The following is a 13,406-nucleotide window of genomic DNA, read 5'->3' as shown; positions in this document are numbered from 1 at the left end:
CATTCCCTTTGATAAGTTATGCTTCAAAAAGGTTTGTGAAGCACATGAAATATCAGTTGCATAGGAAGTCTTCTTGCAAAGAACTACTGTGGGACTGCGGAGGCCAAAATGGAGCCAGTGCATATCATGTAATGTCATTTTTCCAGGCCTATACACCAATCTGTCATTTACATAGTCCGGAAAAAAAATATTTATTCCTAGTAATGCATTTGAAACTGTGTGCCGTTGCCATTTCAGATTGCACATTACTGCCGTATGTACACTGTCAATACAATTTCCACTTACCTACGAAATGGTTGTGGCATTGATATATTATGCCGATAGTACATTGTCACTGATTGTAGGGACTTTGTACTTTTCCCCCCATATAACATTATTTGTTTATATAAATGTTGTGTTACACCTTACATTTCCACAAAGGCTTCGTATTGATAGATTTTTTTTTTTCCCTCCTCAGTTACTTCCTTCCTTTTTGTGAATGTCATGGTTTTCAGCGTCCAAGTGATGGTTTTTTAACCGTCAAGTGCAGCTATTCGTCACCGGTTGTATGAGCTTCATCATTCAATGGGATGACCGCATCAGACCTCTATGCCCGTATGCAGTTGTAGCGGTACAAAGCAACATAGCGTCCTTTCTGGTGTTTTAGTTCGGAGCCATTCATGTCGCCTTGTAAATCACTGTCACAGCAATACGCCTACTGTATCAACGCTTAATTTGAGTGCGGTCAAACAAGGTCACCTTTGCCACTAACATAAGTAAGACAATGCATTACTTACCAAGCATTTCTGATGGTTGTATCTGCTTAGATTCACATGCTGTGCATAGGTCTGACATCCAGTGGTCACTGCGGAGTATTGCATTTTGTTTTTCGTAGTCGAAAGGGGACGTCGACAAGGCGTGTCTGTAACACTATCCATATAGTGACGTGCGTTGTACCCACAATCCCTCACGCGTCGAGGTCCCTCTGTATTTTTTCTGCCCTGAGGGAGCTTTCTATACGTGAGTGAGTACAGAAAAGAGATGTAGAAAGGTGTCTATGTTCCTTCCATCCGAGCGGGGAGGAAGGGTGGGCGCATGTGAATCTAAGCAGATACAACCATCAGAAATGCTTTTACAGTAAGTAATGCATTGTCTTCTGATGTTTGTTAATCTGCTTAGAATCACATGCTGTGCATAGACTAGCGAGCAGTACCCGGAAATGGCGGTGGGTTATGAGAAGGAACAGTAGAGAAAGGAGGTCTTAATACTGCCTGTCCCACCTGTGAGTCAGATCTAGAGTGTGCATCTAAACAGTAGTGTTTTGTAAAGGTGTGCACAGAACTCCAGGTAGCCGCTTTGCAGATGGACTCAAGGGGAACATTTGCAATGAACGCTATGGAAGCCCCAGTGCCTCGAGTAGAATGTGCTCTTGGCTTGAAGGGTAGTTCTCTCTTAGCAAGAGAGAAACAGAGTGATGCATTGAACAATCCATCTAGATATAGTGGACTTTGAGACTGCATCTCCTTCTCTTCCTGCTGCCACCGAGACAAAGAACTGATTAGTCTTTCTCAGTGGTCTGGTTCTTTCCATGTAGAACATGACAGCTCTGCGTACATCTAGTGTATGCAGACTTACCTCCCAAGCTGGAAGGGTTTTGAAAGAACGTTGGTAGTTCTATTGACTGGTTTACATGGAATTTCGAGATGAATTTTGGTGCAAACCTTGGGTGTGTGCGTAGAGCCACCTTATCCTTGTGAACTGTTACGAAGGGGTCTAGCACAGAAAGAGCCTGTAGTTCACTTACTCTCCTAATGGAGGTGATAGCTATTAGGAAAGCAGTCTTAAGAGTGAGGTCTTTAAGAGTTGCCTTGTGCATGGGTTCGAAAGGAGGGCCCATGAGTCTAGAAAGTACCACATTTAAGTCCCATCCGGGAGCTGGGTTAGCTATCGGAGGGTGTATTCTCTTTACCCCCTCCATGAAGGCCTTGATAACTGGTATCTTCCACCACGACACTTTAAGTTGGGAAGTGGTGTATGCAGAAAGTGCCGCCAGGTGGACTTTAATGGAATTGAACACTAGTCCTGAATCCAGTAAATGGGTCACGTACAGAACAATGTGTGTGGGAGAGCAGTCAACTGGGTTGATGCTCTTTCCTCTACACCAGATGACAAATCTTTTCCACTTGCTAGAATAGCAGTGGCGAGTATTAGGTTTTCTGGCTTCCCTGAGGATGTCCACACATCTCTGCGGGAGTTGTAGATGTCCAAATTCTATGATCTCAGGAGCCAGGCTGCTAAGTTCATGGTCTGAGGGCATGGATGCAGTGTCCTGCCCTTGTCCTGTGACAGCATGTTGTACGGGCAGGGAAGTTTCACTGGGGGAGATGGGGACATCTCCATCAAGTGAGCGAACCATGGCTGCCGGGCCCACATTGGGGCCACTAGTATCATGGTAACCTGCTCCTGGTGCATCTTGTGCACCACTTTGTTGAGAAGGGGAGTCGGGGGGAAAGGCGTAAACACATTTCCCTGACCATTGAATCGACAGACCGTTCCCCTTGGACTGGTTCCGGGGGTACCTGGAGGCGTAACTTTGGCATTGTGAGTTCTCCAGAGTTGCGAACAGGTCTTTTTCCGGGAATCCCCATTGCGTGAAGACGTCCAAGACGAGGTCTTCGTGCAATTGCCATTCGTACTCTTCGGGCAGGGGGAAGTCTCTACTGAGTTCGTCTGCTAGCAGATTGAGTTCCCCTGGTACGTGTTGTGACAGTAGGAACATGTTGTGTTTGAGAGCCCACTTCCATATATTCTGGGACAGCTTGGACAGTCCTGGAGAGTGGGTGCCCCCCTGCTTGTTGATGTAGCACATGGCTGTGGTGCTGTCTGTAAGGACCATCACTGTCTTCCCTTGTAGGTGTTCCTGGAAGGCTTTTAGTGCTTTGAACACCGCCAGTAGCTCCAGTAGGTTTATGTGCTTGGATGCTACGTTCGGAGTCCACACTCCGTGAGCAGTCTGATGGGATAGGTGAGCCCCCCCATCCTGTGAGGGATGCGTCCGTGGTTAGAGTGGCCTCCACCGCAGGTGTGGCAAAGGGTTTCCCTATTATCAGGTTTTCCTTTGTCCACCACCGTAGCGAGAGAACCAAGGCTTGCGAGACCACCACTAGATCGTCCCATTGTCCGCTGGCCTGACACCACTGGCTGTTGAGCCACTCTTGCATTGGGCGCAGGCGCGCGTGCGGTACCAAATAAATACACAACGCCATCATTCCTAGCAATCGCATTGCTTTGCGCACCATCACCTCTCGACCTGCCACATATTGGGGGATCTGAAACAGCATGTTTTGGACCCTCTCGTTGGAGGGGAAGACGAGGCCGTCCTTTGTTCAAATTAGAGCCCCTAGGAATTGTTTGACTTGGCTGGGGTCTAAGCTGGACTTCTTCTCGTTGGAGAAGCCCAGTTGGAACAAAAGGTCTACAGTCTTTTGGGTGTTTGAGAAGCAGGTCTCGTAAGAATCCCCCGTTATGAGCCAGTCGTCGAGGTAAGGGTATACTGGGATGGATAACCTGCGCAGGTGGGCTGCTGCCACTGCCAGTACTTTCGTGAATACCCTTGGTGCAGATGCTATGCCGAAGTGTAGCACTCTGAACTGGTAGTGTTTGCCCTCTATCATGAACCTGAGGTATTTTCTGTGCGCTGGCAACATTAAAATATGAAAGTATGCATCTTTCATGTCCAGTGTTGTCATGTAATCTCCCTGTGATAGCAGTGGGATCACTTCCTGTAAGGTCACCATACGAAACTTTTGGGGTTTGACAAACTTGTTCGCTGGGCGCAGATCTAATACAGGGCGCATGGTTAGATCCTTTTTGGGTTCAAGGAAGTACACTGAATAAATACCTTCCATTACCTGAGATAGAGGCACAACCTCTATGGCTCCTTTTTCCAGCAATTGGTCCACTTCTTGGAGAAGGATGGCGAGGTGTTCTGGTGTCATGCGGCGTCCCGTCGGGGGTCTGTATGTTGGGGAACTGTTGAACTCTCTACAGTAAGCCGCGGGCTACGGTGGAAAGTACCCAGCGGTCTGATGTTATTCCCTCCCATGCTGGAAGAAAGGATGTTAACCGGCCCCCGACCGGCGTTGCATGGGAGGGGACGTGAATCTTCGCGTCACTTGGTGGTGTTGGCTTGGGAGCCTCTGGGGGTGGAACCCCGGCCTCTTCCCTTGCCACGACGTTGACCCCTCTGATTGTACTGGCCGCTATTACCCTGGTAGTTGCTGGCAGAGTACTGTTGGTTATGTTGCTGGCGTTATCCACGAAAAAAGCGCTTATTACCAAATCCCCGCCTGTTAGGGGGTTTTGAAATTTGGTCTAAGGTCTTTATTGTATCAAATTCTTTCTTCGCGTTCTCCAGCGCGTCATCCACTGCTCTCCCAAAGAGGTTGGACTCCTCTATGGGTTTATTAATAAGGGACGCTTGTGTTTCCGCCTTAAATCCGGAATTGCGAAGCCAGATGTGACGCTTCAATAAAATTCCTTGTACCAAAGTGCGGCCAGCCGTCTCTGCTGCATCGAGGGTATTCTTGACGATGCTTTGATTGACCAGAGAGATCTCGTTAACTGTAGCCAGTAAACGAGTCCTTAGGGGTTCGGGAACATCTTCGATGTCCTGTGAGCTTAGCCCATTGAGCATCGGCGTAGCTTGCCAATAGGGTATTATTGCCGATTCTGGTAGAGAATGCTGCAGAGGTGGGGATTCTCTTGGCTAGGGCATACAGCTTCTTCCCCTCTTTATCTGGGGGTGCCTCGCTAGTAGATAGTGGGACTCCTGCCCTTTTCCTGGTGTTGGTCACGACCAGGGAGTCCAGGATTGAGTGACCCTTAATATATAATGGGTCTGATTGAGAGGGAGAGAACAGTTTCTCAATCCTCGGATTGACCCCTCTCACCAATGCAGGAGTGGAAAGAGAAGGTGAAATACGTCTCTTAACTGAGGTGAGGGTGGGTATAATCTGGCTAGTGGGGGGGGGGGGGGGGTTTTCTTTGATAATCCTCTCCACAAAATCGGTGTCTGGGGTGACCTCCCCAGTTTCGATTTCGACATGTGCTGCTGCCTTCTTCAGCAGTGCATTGAAGGTGGGTTCATCGACAGGCGAAGGTTTCCTGACTGGTGTAGTTTCAGTAGACCTGATGACTATACTGCTAATGCCTGTGTCAGTCGACCTAGCCGGTGACTGCCAGGGATTTGGGTCGCCCTCGCCTGTGTCTTCCTGGAATCCTTCCTCACATAGGTTAGTTTTCTCGTGAAAACCTTCCTCTTCTTGTTGGTCCTCAACATAGGTGAACTCATCCTCCTCTTGGAAGAAGGCGTCTTCCTCAGTGGGATTGTAAGAGTATATGTCCTCCTGTATGGGGTTATAAAACTTCTGGTATTTAGCCCTTGGACTCTCCAGGGGTGCCTGCCTTGGTCTTTTGGGTGCCCTGTCTTCTGGGATGGACATGAACCTGTCTAGTTTGACCATACAGGTCTGGAACCTTTCAAAGGTCCACTGAGGTTGGCCAGGACGGTCTGGGAAAGAAAAGGGGGTTTCTTCCTCCGGTAACTGTCTGGTTCCGTCCCATAACGTCGAAGAAAGAGAGCCTTTGCCTTCTGAGTAGCCTTCTTGCTGGCTAGGGCCTTCTGTCGGCGTCGGGAACTGGCCTGATCTGTTTTCCGGCGCTTTCGGCGTATCTTTGGCCTTGTGCGCGGTTTTCGGCGTTTCACTCGCCATACATCTCTGCCCGTCCTTAGATGCTATGCGCGTGAGGCTTTCGGCGATCATTCTCTCTTCCGAGTGATCGGTCGCCGTCGCGCTATCCAACGTCGAGCCTTTGCTCGTCGAGTCCTTGTTGGCAACGTGAGCGCTCTTGCGATGCGCGTCGCCGGAGATTTTGGTGTTAGCGGCCTTATTTTTAGAGTGCCCAGTCGCCTGTCGCGGAAGCAGTGGCCGGTGGGACCGGCGTCCCCGTTGGCGCTATGGCTGCCTTCGTCTTCGACAGTGTGCCGGGGGGTATGTGCTTTGGTGTTTTTCTGTGTGCGTCCTTGTCGCCGGGGTGTTCATCCCCATAAGCTGGGCAAGAGCCGGGCTTGCCGGGGACGGACGACGAGGAGCGTGAACGTTGCTTTGAGAGGTCTACAGCCTCCGTTACGGGGGCTGTGTAGTCACTGTTCTCATCACACTCGGCGGCGGCGGGCGAGAGTCAGGCCTTTTGACCCTGCGGTCTTTTAGAGTTTTGGGCTTTAGTAATTTACAGGCCGCACAGCCGTCCTCCTGGTGATCGAGGGGTAAGCAACGGTTGCACCGTTTGTGTTTATCCTTCCAGGTATATGCAAAGCGGGCAAAACCTAAATGGCGTCCTCTCCATAGCTGAGGGTAATAAGTGACTACGACCTCGAAAGAGAGGGAGGGGAAAGAGAAAGGCATTTTTAAAGAAAAGAGACCACAAAACCCCACTCTCCCTACTGTGTATGGCCGGCGAGGCCAGGCCACGTGTTCGGCAGCGCCGAAGAATCCCCTTCGCTCGTCCTTTCGTCGAAGATCTTGCTCGGCGGAGAAACGGCTCTGTGTCGAGGGAGGGATCTACGTTATTAATATGAATAACAAACGACCAAAGGTCGAAGAAAGTATTTGGCAATGTCTCTCGAGGAGCTCCGCATAAAGGCGACCAGTAGCTGGGCGGAAGAAAACGACCTTGATGCGTGAGGGATTGTGGGTACAACGCACGTCACTATAGGGATAGTGTTACAGACACGCCTTGTCGACGTCCCCTTTTCGACTACGAAAAACAAAATGCAATACTCCGCAGTGACCACTGGATGTCGGACCTATGGACAGCATGTGATTCTAAGCAGATTAACATCAGAACATGCCATACTTTCTGATGGACTACTTCACAACTACTTCACAGCGATTGCCGCTGTCTTGTCAATGAATGGGAGAGGAAACCGACTACTGTGTCGCAAGTGAATACTGTGTGTGCTAAAAACTGACGTCAAAGAAATCAACGTCACCGTCAAACTTGACCTTTTCATAGTGTTACAGAGACACTTCCAATATTTTTGCTACTGAGGAAAGGGCGATGATTTACCGCTGTGCATTGTGAAATAAAAGTACCTTACCACTTTACATGTTAGTGCGTTTAAGCATTTAATGTTTCTTTTCACAATGTGGCAGGTTGTAGTATGTTCTTTACCAGGTGCCATATCATGGTACACAAGTCTTTATGGAATCAATTCTTAAGCTGTCAAGGTACATTATATAGAACCCTATTGAATACCACTTGCTTTGACAACGTAAGGCTCAATGCCATGTATTATGCTTTAGTGCTGTTAGGGTACTTTGTTACCCAGATGCCCCAATTACCAAGAGCAGTTCTGCATGAAGACGCTATGTTGTCATATTTGCTATCTTTCCAAAAGTGGAAAAATGAGATCAGGATCAATAAAAATATTTGCTGTACAAAAACATTTCAAAAAGATTGATTCCTTATACCTTCTCACTACCTATTTCACCTTGTGACACTTCACAAAAATGTGTGCAGAGGTCAGTGGTAATGGTGTTGCTTGCAATATTTCTACCTTTTGTGCACTTCGCCTCACAGGGTTTGTTGTGATTTTGTCCACTCCTTAGAAGACTAATTCTTTGACTTCTGTATGCACATTTTTGCCAAACATATTCCCTGTATGTTCCACACATTTATGAAAAGGTCATTGCGCACGAACACACACCTTTGAGTGTTGCATGCGGTCGTGTTTTCGCACTTCACAAGTGTCGATATGTACAAAGGAAACTAACAGTAGGCCTTTCGACTCTGCTGTAGGTATGCTTAGTGATCACAATGTCCGGGCGGTATATAATGCCATTTACTGGATGGGACAAAGCATTGCAGTGCAGTCGCCATGTGCACCAGTTTTCCCATTGTGTATATATAAAAAAAAAAAAGAAAATTTGGAACACCTCCTATAACTTTTCCCCCTCTGAAAGAAATCTCACCAAACTTTACAAAACAGAGCAGGCCATATACTTTGCAGTTTGGTGCAGATTCGTCCACGGGGAGCAAAGTAGCAGTGCTCTTCCTATGGGTTTAGCAACTTAACCATAATTACATGGCCGCTACCGCAGGTCATGTAATGAAATAGGGTATTAGTTCATGGATTGTGTAAAACATCTGGTGGCCCCTCCTGTGACCACCCTCTAAATGTTACAGTACACTAACCTAGGATATTGTAGTTGCAACTGGGTGATCCAATAAAGTGAGTTTAACGTGAAAGGTAACTAGGGATTGGAAAAAGGATGGTCTTCTCAGCCTTGGAAAGTTACAAGGTCAAGTGCAACTATTCAAAGTGTTGAGAACAGCCCTGGAAGTGCTGCATGTGCCCGACAAGTAACCATCTCATCTCCTAGGCTTGAGACACAACATTCGGCTTTGTACCCATTACTACTTTTGTATCATTTTGCCTTCGGTTGGATGGGAACAGCCACCTCAGTCTGACTCTAATGAATAGGCTCAGTCTTGCAGGTTCGGATCACGTGCGTAGGGACCACAAACTAGTTTCTCCTGCCTGCATTTAATTAGTATTTTCAGCTTGAATTCTTGCAGGAGTCCCATCTAGTCTTAATATACTTTTCCCTCAGTATCCTTGGCAAGGCTGTGCTCAGTGGCTGCACTGGAAGCCTGGTCTGCACATCTCTGCGAGTCAGCTCCTCCTTCTATGATCAAGTCCTTTCAGCATTTCCCCGATTCACGTCAACATATGTGGCTTCCATCTCGATTTACATGGCCACCCATGTTAGTTGCGTTTAGCGTCAGTTAGCAGTTCATATGTATTCTTGAGCAACTTATGGTTTCTGCACAAAGGCGTATCCGTCTCCTAAGTGAGTCAAGCATGTTCTTCGGGTCTGCCAGCAATTGAATCTAAAGTGTCTGTAGCTTTGTGCAGGGGTGCATATGTGCTTCATGTCCTACGCATCTACGCCAGAGTCCAGTTGTGACACCATTAGCTTCTGCATGGTGTCAGTCAACCTGATCCATTGACTGCAAGCCTATATCCTCAACTGCGATAAATCAACGATGAAAGAGATGGGACCATAAACAATGTGCACTATGATTAGTGGGGTCGGTTTAACAAGGGCCACCCTTTAGGTCTCCTCCCTCCTCAATCTCATCGCAATCAGGCGATGCCTCAGCCCTTTCTTCCAGAATCCTCCTAAGAGTGAACAGATTTTGCATAATTTGGCAGTACATGCTCAGCCAAGGTAGCCAAACCTATTCATTGTTTTGAGTTCAGACTCTCAAAAACTTTGGATTTTTTTTATGTTATTCTGAAAGGTATTCCTCCAAAAAAGATTGAAGTCCTACTCACACAGTCCATCTAGGACCTTGTGGCTATCACAGAGTCCTGGCTTAGTGACACCATCCCAAACGAAATGTTCTCCCCTGCCCCCCAGTTACTTGCTCCTGCAGGGTGACCGCAAAGATGCCAAGGGTGGGGGGTGTTCCTCTACTCCTCAAGAATAAACTTCAATGTCACCTTTTGCCTCAGAACCCTCTAGATGAGCGATTCATTAGTTGCCAAATTAAAAATGAATGACACCACTCTCCCCTCACCCCCCACAATCGGCCACCAAAACACCTCCCATTGTTCAAGGAACAATTGTTACACCTACTTAAAGCTGCTGGTGGTGGTAAGGCGCTAGTGGTTTTACTAGGCGACTTTAACCTCTGGGCCAATGTACCAACAGATAAAGGCGCCCAGTCACTGCTGGCTGCACTTGTTACCATCTGCTTTATCCAACAAGTTAAGGAGCCCACCCATATGGGGGGGGGCATACTCTTGATTGGATATTACTTCACCAGGCGTCCTCCTCTATTCCATCGATTGCTTAGTGTCCCTGGTCTGATCATTCCTTGCTTACTTTTTCCATCAGCCTGCCTGCCTCCTTCGAGTCGACTCCATCCCTAGACAGCTTATTAAGGTCAGAAGTTTCAAAAACCTCACTCCTCAAAATCTCTGGCAGGCACTGAGTCTTAAGCTTGGTGACATACAGAACTGATAGTTCGCCTGTCCTCTGCCCACATAAAAACCACCCTTGATTCTTTCATGGACGATCTTACACCCATTACCACTAGGTGTGTTAAGCTGAACCTCTGTCCCATCACTGGTTTAAGGATGACATCCTTGCTCTCAGGTACCATCGGAGACCAGCTGAATGTGCTTTGCAGAAGCAACCGACACCAGCTCTGCTTGCCCTATACAAACTGGCAGTGAAATCTTTAAGGCTGCCGTGACACTAGCCAAATGCACTTACTACAATAGAATTCTGCAAGCTAAATTAAGTACCAAGGATCTCTTTGCCATCCTTCGGGACTTGAATTTTAATACTATCAAAACTAGTACACCCAAAGATCCTGCATGGTGCCAAACCATTCATGACATCTTCACAGCCAAAGTTGCCTCTCATCTGCAGTCTAGCATCTCCCACAACGCTCCCATACCCTTACCTGTTGTCACCATCTAGCATAGCCCCCACGAATCACCAAACCACGGCCAAGCCCAAGTACTCCCTGCACGGTGTCAGAAATTACCAAGATCGTTCTGGGTATGAAACAGACCACATGTAAGGGCGAATCCTGTCCTCCAGCCTGCTTTGACACCATCAGCCCTTGGGTCCCCAAGCTCATCACCCAATCATTCCTGGAGGGTTGGGTTCCAACTGATCTGAAAGCAGCAAGGATCACCCCCCTTCTTAAAGATCATCTCAACCCCCTCCAGCTCAAGCAATACCATCCTATTACCAACGTCCCATTCCCCCTCAAGGTTATGGATCGGGTGGCGTATCTCCAGCTGCAGAGATTCTTTGATAAAAATTCCATCTTGGGGTCACAAACTTGTCGGCCATCATCGATCGAGGTCATCCAGCGCTCCTTATGTTACTCGATCGGTCGACCACGAGCTGCAGGCTTCCAGGGTGCAATCACTTGTGGGCTATTTTAGCATCAACACAATGGCTTGTCTCCTTGAGTCCTCACAATGCTAGAGTTGCCATTCATGATGCCTGCTCCTCCCCTACTCTACTCACGTGGGGTGTTCCTTGGGCTTATCACTTTCATCCACTCTTTTCAATATCTATATTCGCCCTCTTCTCACGATGCTCAATGACCTGGGTGTCCGGTATACCAACTATGCCGATGACACAGAGGTCATCCTTGAGGCACCTATGTTCAGGATTCAGAGGCCATCAACTCCATCTATGCCACCATTCATTCTTGCATGTGGCCAATTCCATGCTCTCGATGCAGATAAGACCAAGCTTCTCATCACTGCCTCCAATTCTAAGTTGAAAAACCTCTCTACAGAGTATGCCAACTTTCGTCACCATGACTCAGAGCCGATTAGGCAGCATGTAGCCAAGACACATGCCTCCTGTGGCACGATCAACAAACAGCTGGGTTATCTGCGCCCCTTTCTCTGTGGGAAACCTGTCAATCTTAACCTACGCCTTGGTGAACCCGATGTTTGACTATTGCTCAGTCTAATCTTGCAGCCCTTAAGGTCACACACAATGGTGCAATTAGAGCAGTACTAGGCATCCCCAGATGGCAGTCTATCACCAAAGCCAGAAGAAATCTGCACTGGCTGCCTGTCCAGCACTGTCTCCATTAAGATCCTGAAGCTTACCTTTAAGGGCCTGACACTTGCTGCGCCTGTCTATCTCTGAGCGCATCAAGCGTTGTGCCCTCACGGTCACTTGACCAGGCCAAACTGTCAACCCAGATTTCACTTCGCCAAATTTGTGAAGACCATTTTGTGTTTTGGCTCCTGCCACTTGGAACTCCATCCCCTTGTATCAGAAAATGACCACGTCTCTTGCCGAATTCAAAATTAAGTTGAAAACCTTTCTTTAGGGCTCCTTCGATCTAGTTTCCACTTATTCTGACGCTGTTCCACTGTCTGTTTACTGTTTGTTATACATGTGCACCTTGAGGCCTTCGGGCGATCTGGCGCGTTACTAAGAATTAAAATAAATACATCTTTTACTAGGCATTTGCCCTAAAGCCAATCTTCATAAAATAATTTTGGCCTGAAAGAAATCCTTAGCCGACTGCCACCTTATTTGAAAGGCCGATTAGTAACCTCCCACAAGTGTTGAGGAAAGGGAAGGCAGTAAAAGAATGTATACGTTCTGCACCTTTGCGAGACAAGTTCTTCTAGCCCATAAACCCCTTCCTGAATGCCACCCACACTCCATTCCTTCAATAAAAACCATTTTAATTAGACATGTCAAACAGGGTGTAGAACTGGCAGCATCAAGCTAGGGCAGAAGGTTGAGATCGAGATGCAGGTATGGTAGGACTTAAGGTGTGGCTTCACTTCTCAACGTCCCCTGCAGTCTGATGGATGCCATTAGTGTCAAACCGACCGTGTAATGGCAAGGTTGTGAAGTCAGTAGAATTTGTGACCCCACTTATTGACTTTCCAAATATTTTAAGCATGAAGTACATGTGCTTCTAGGCCCTTTGGAATTTGTACAAAAAGTGCCCCCAAAAAGAAGAACGCTGATCCCACATGGTACCCACCCCTAGTGTTTAAGGCTTGAAATAATGCACAACTGTCAGGGAGTGGTTAATTTGTAATTTCTCATTCTGAATAGTTGCAATCTAAGCCAACACATCTATTGGACCTCTACTCCTTTCATGCTTCGCATCAATTGCCATTGTAATTCTTCTCTATTGCACGTATGTTTACACAAACTGGCTTTTCAACTCAAAGTGTAGACCTGCCTACACTATCAAAGCAGACGAGAATCGATTTAAATAGAACCAGTCAATGTGCTGCTATTGGAGACAGGCTACAGCAGATCCTGTAGAAAACACTAAATGTACCATAGTACAACACACATTTCGTATATTGTGGTTTAGCAGACGTAGTTCAAGGGAGCATTCGATCAGCAAGTAAATGCATTGGAAGAAAGAAAAACATTCGTCTTAATCTGAACCCGACTTAATTTGAAAAGACCACATCTTATCAAATGTAACCCAATTAATGGCCTTCTGGAATGGAAATGCAAAAACAAAAGCCACTGCTGAATCGCACTAGGCTATGTATTGGCCCATCAATAACCATATCTAAAGTGATTTGAACAGTCTGAAACCAGATGTTGGAGCCCCTGGCCTTTACACAGAAGGAATTAATGCCTACACCACCCATAGGATTAATTGTTCGTTTTACACCAGCCATATGTTACAGTTATACAGTTTGCGTAATCATAATCGGAGCTCCTTACAACATCTGGGCACGCCTTTTCAAACTCCACGACATGCAAGGATCCAGTATGCCAAAAGGGACAGTTCTACAAATAAGTTCATATGTGGGATCAAAATGT

The 13,406-nt window shown here is 47.2% G+C and overlaps 1 protein-coding gene across 1 annotated transcript in view; it reads right to left on the bottom strand.

Annotated features, from left to right (window-relative positions):
* The window catches only part of ATP6V0E1 (ATPase H+ transporting V0 subunit e1), a 115,168-nt gene that overhangs the window by 10,368 nt on the left and 91,394 nt on the right, over positions 1–13,406 (bottom strand). The gene's annotated exons all lie outside the window — the stretch shown is intronic.

This window comes from Ambystoma mexicanum, chromosome 3p, assembly GCF_040938575.1.
Source record: "Ambystoma mexicanum isolate Mex_15411 chromosome 3p, UKY_AmexF1_1, whole genome shotgun sequence".
NCBI lineage: Eukaryota > Metazoa > Chordata > Amphibia > Caudata > Ambystomatidae > Ambystoma > Ambystoma mexicanum.
Note: the sequence above shows the minus strand (reverse complement) of the source record. Positions and strands in the feature narration are given on the sequence as shown.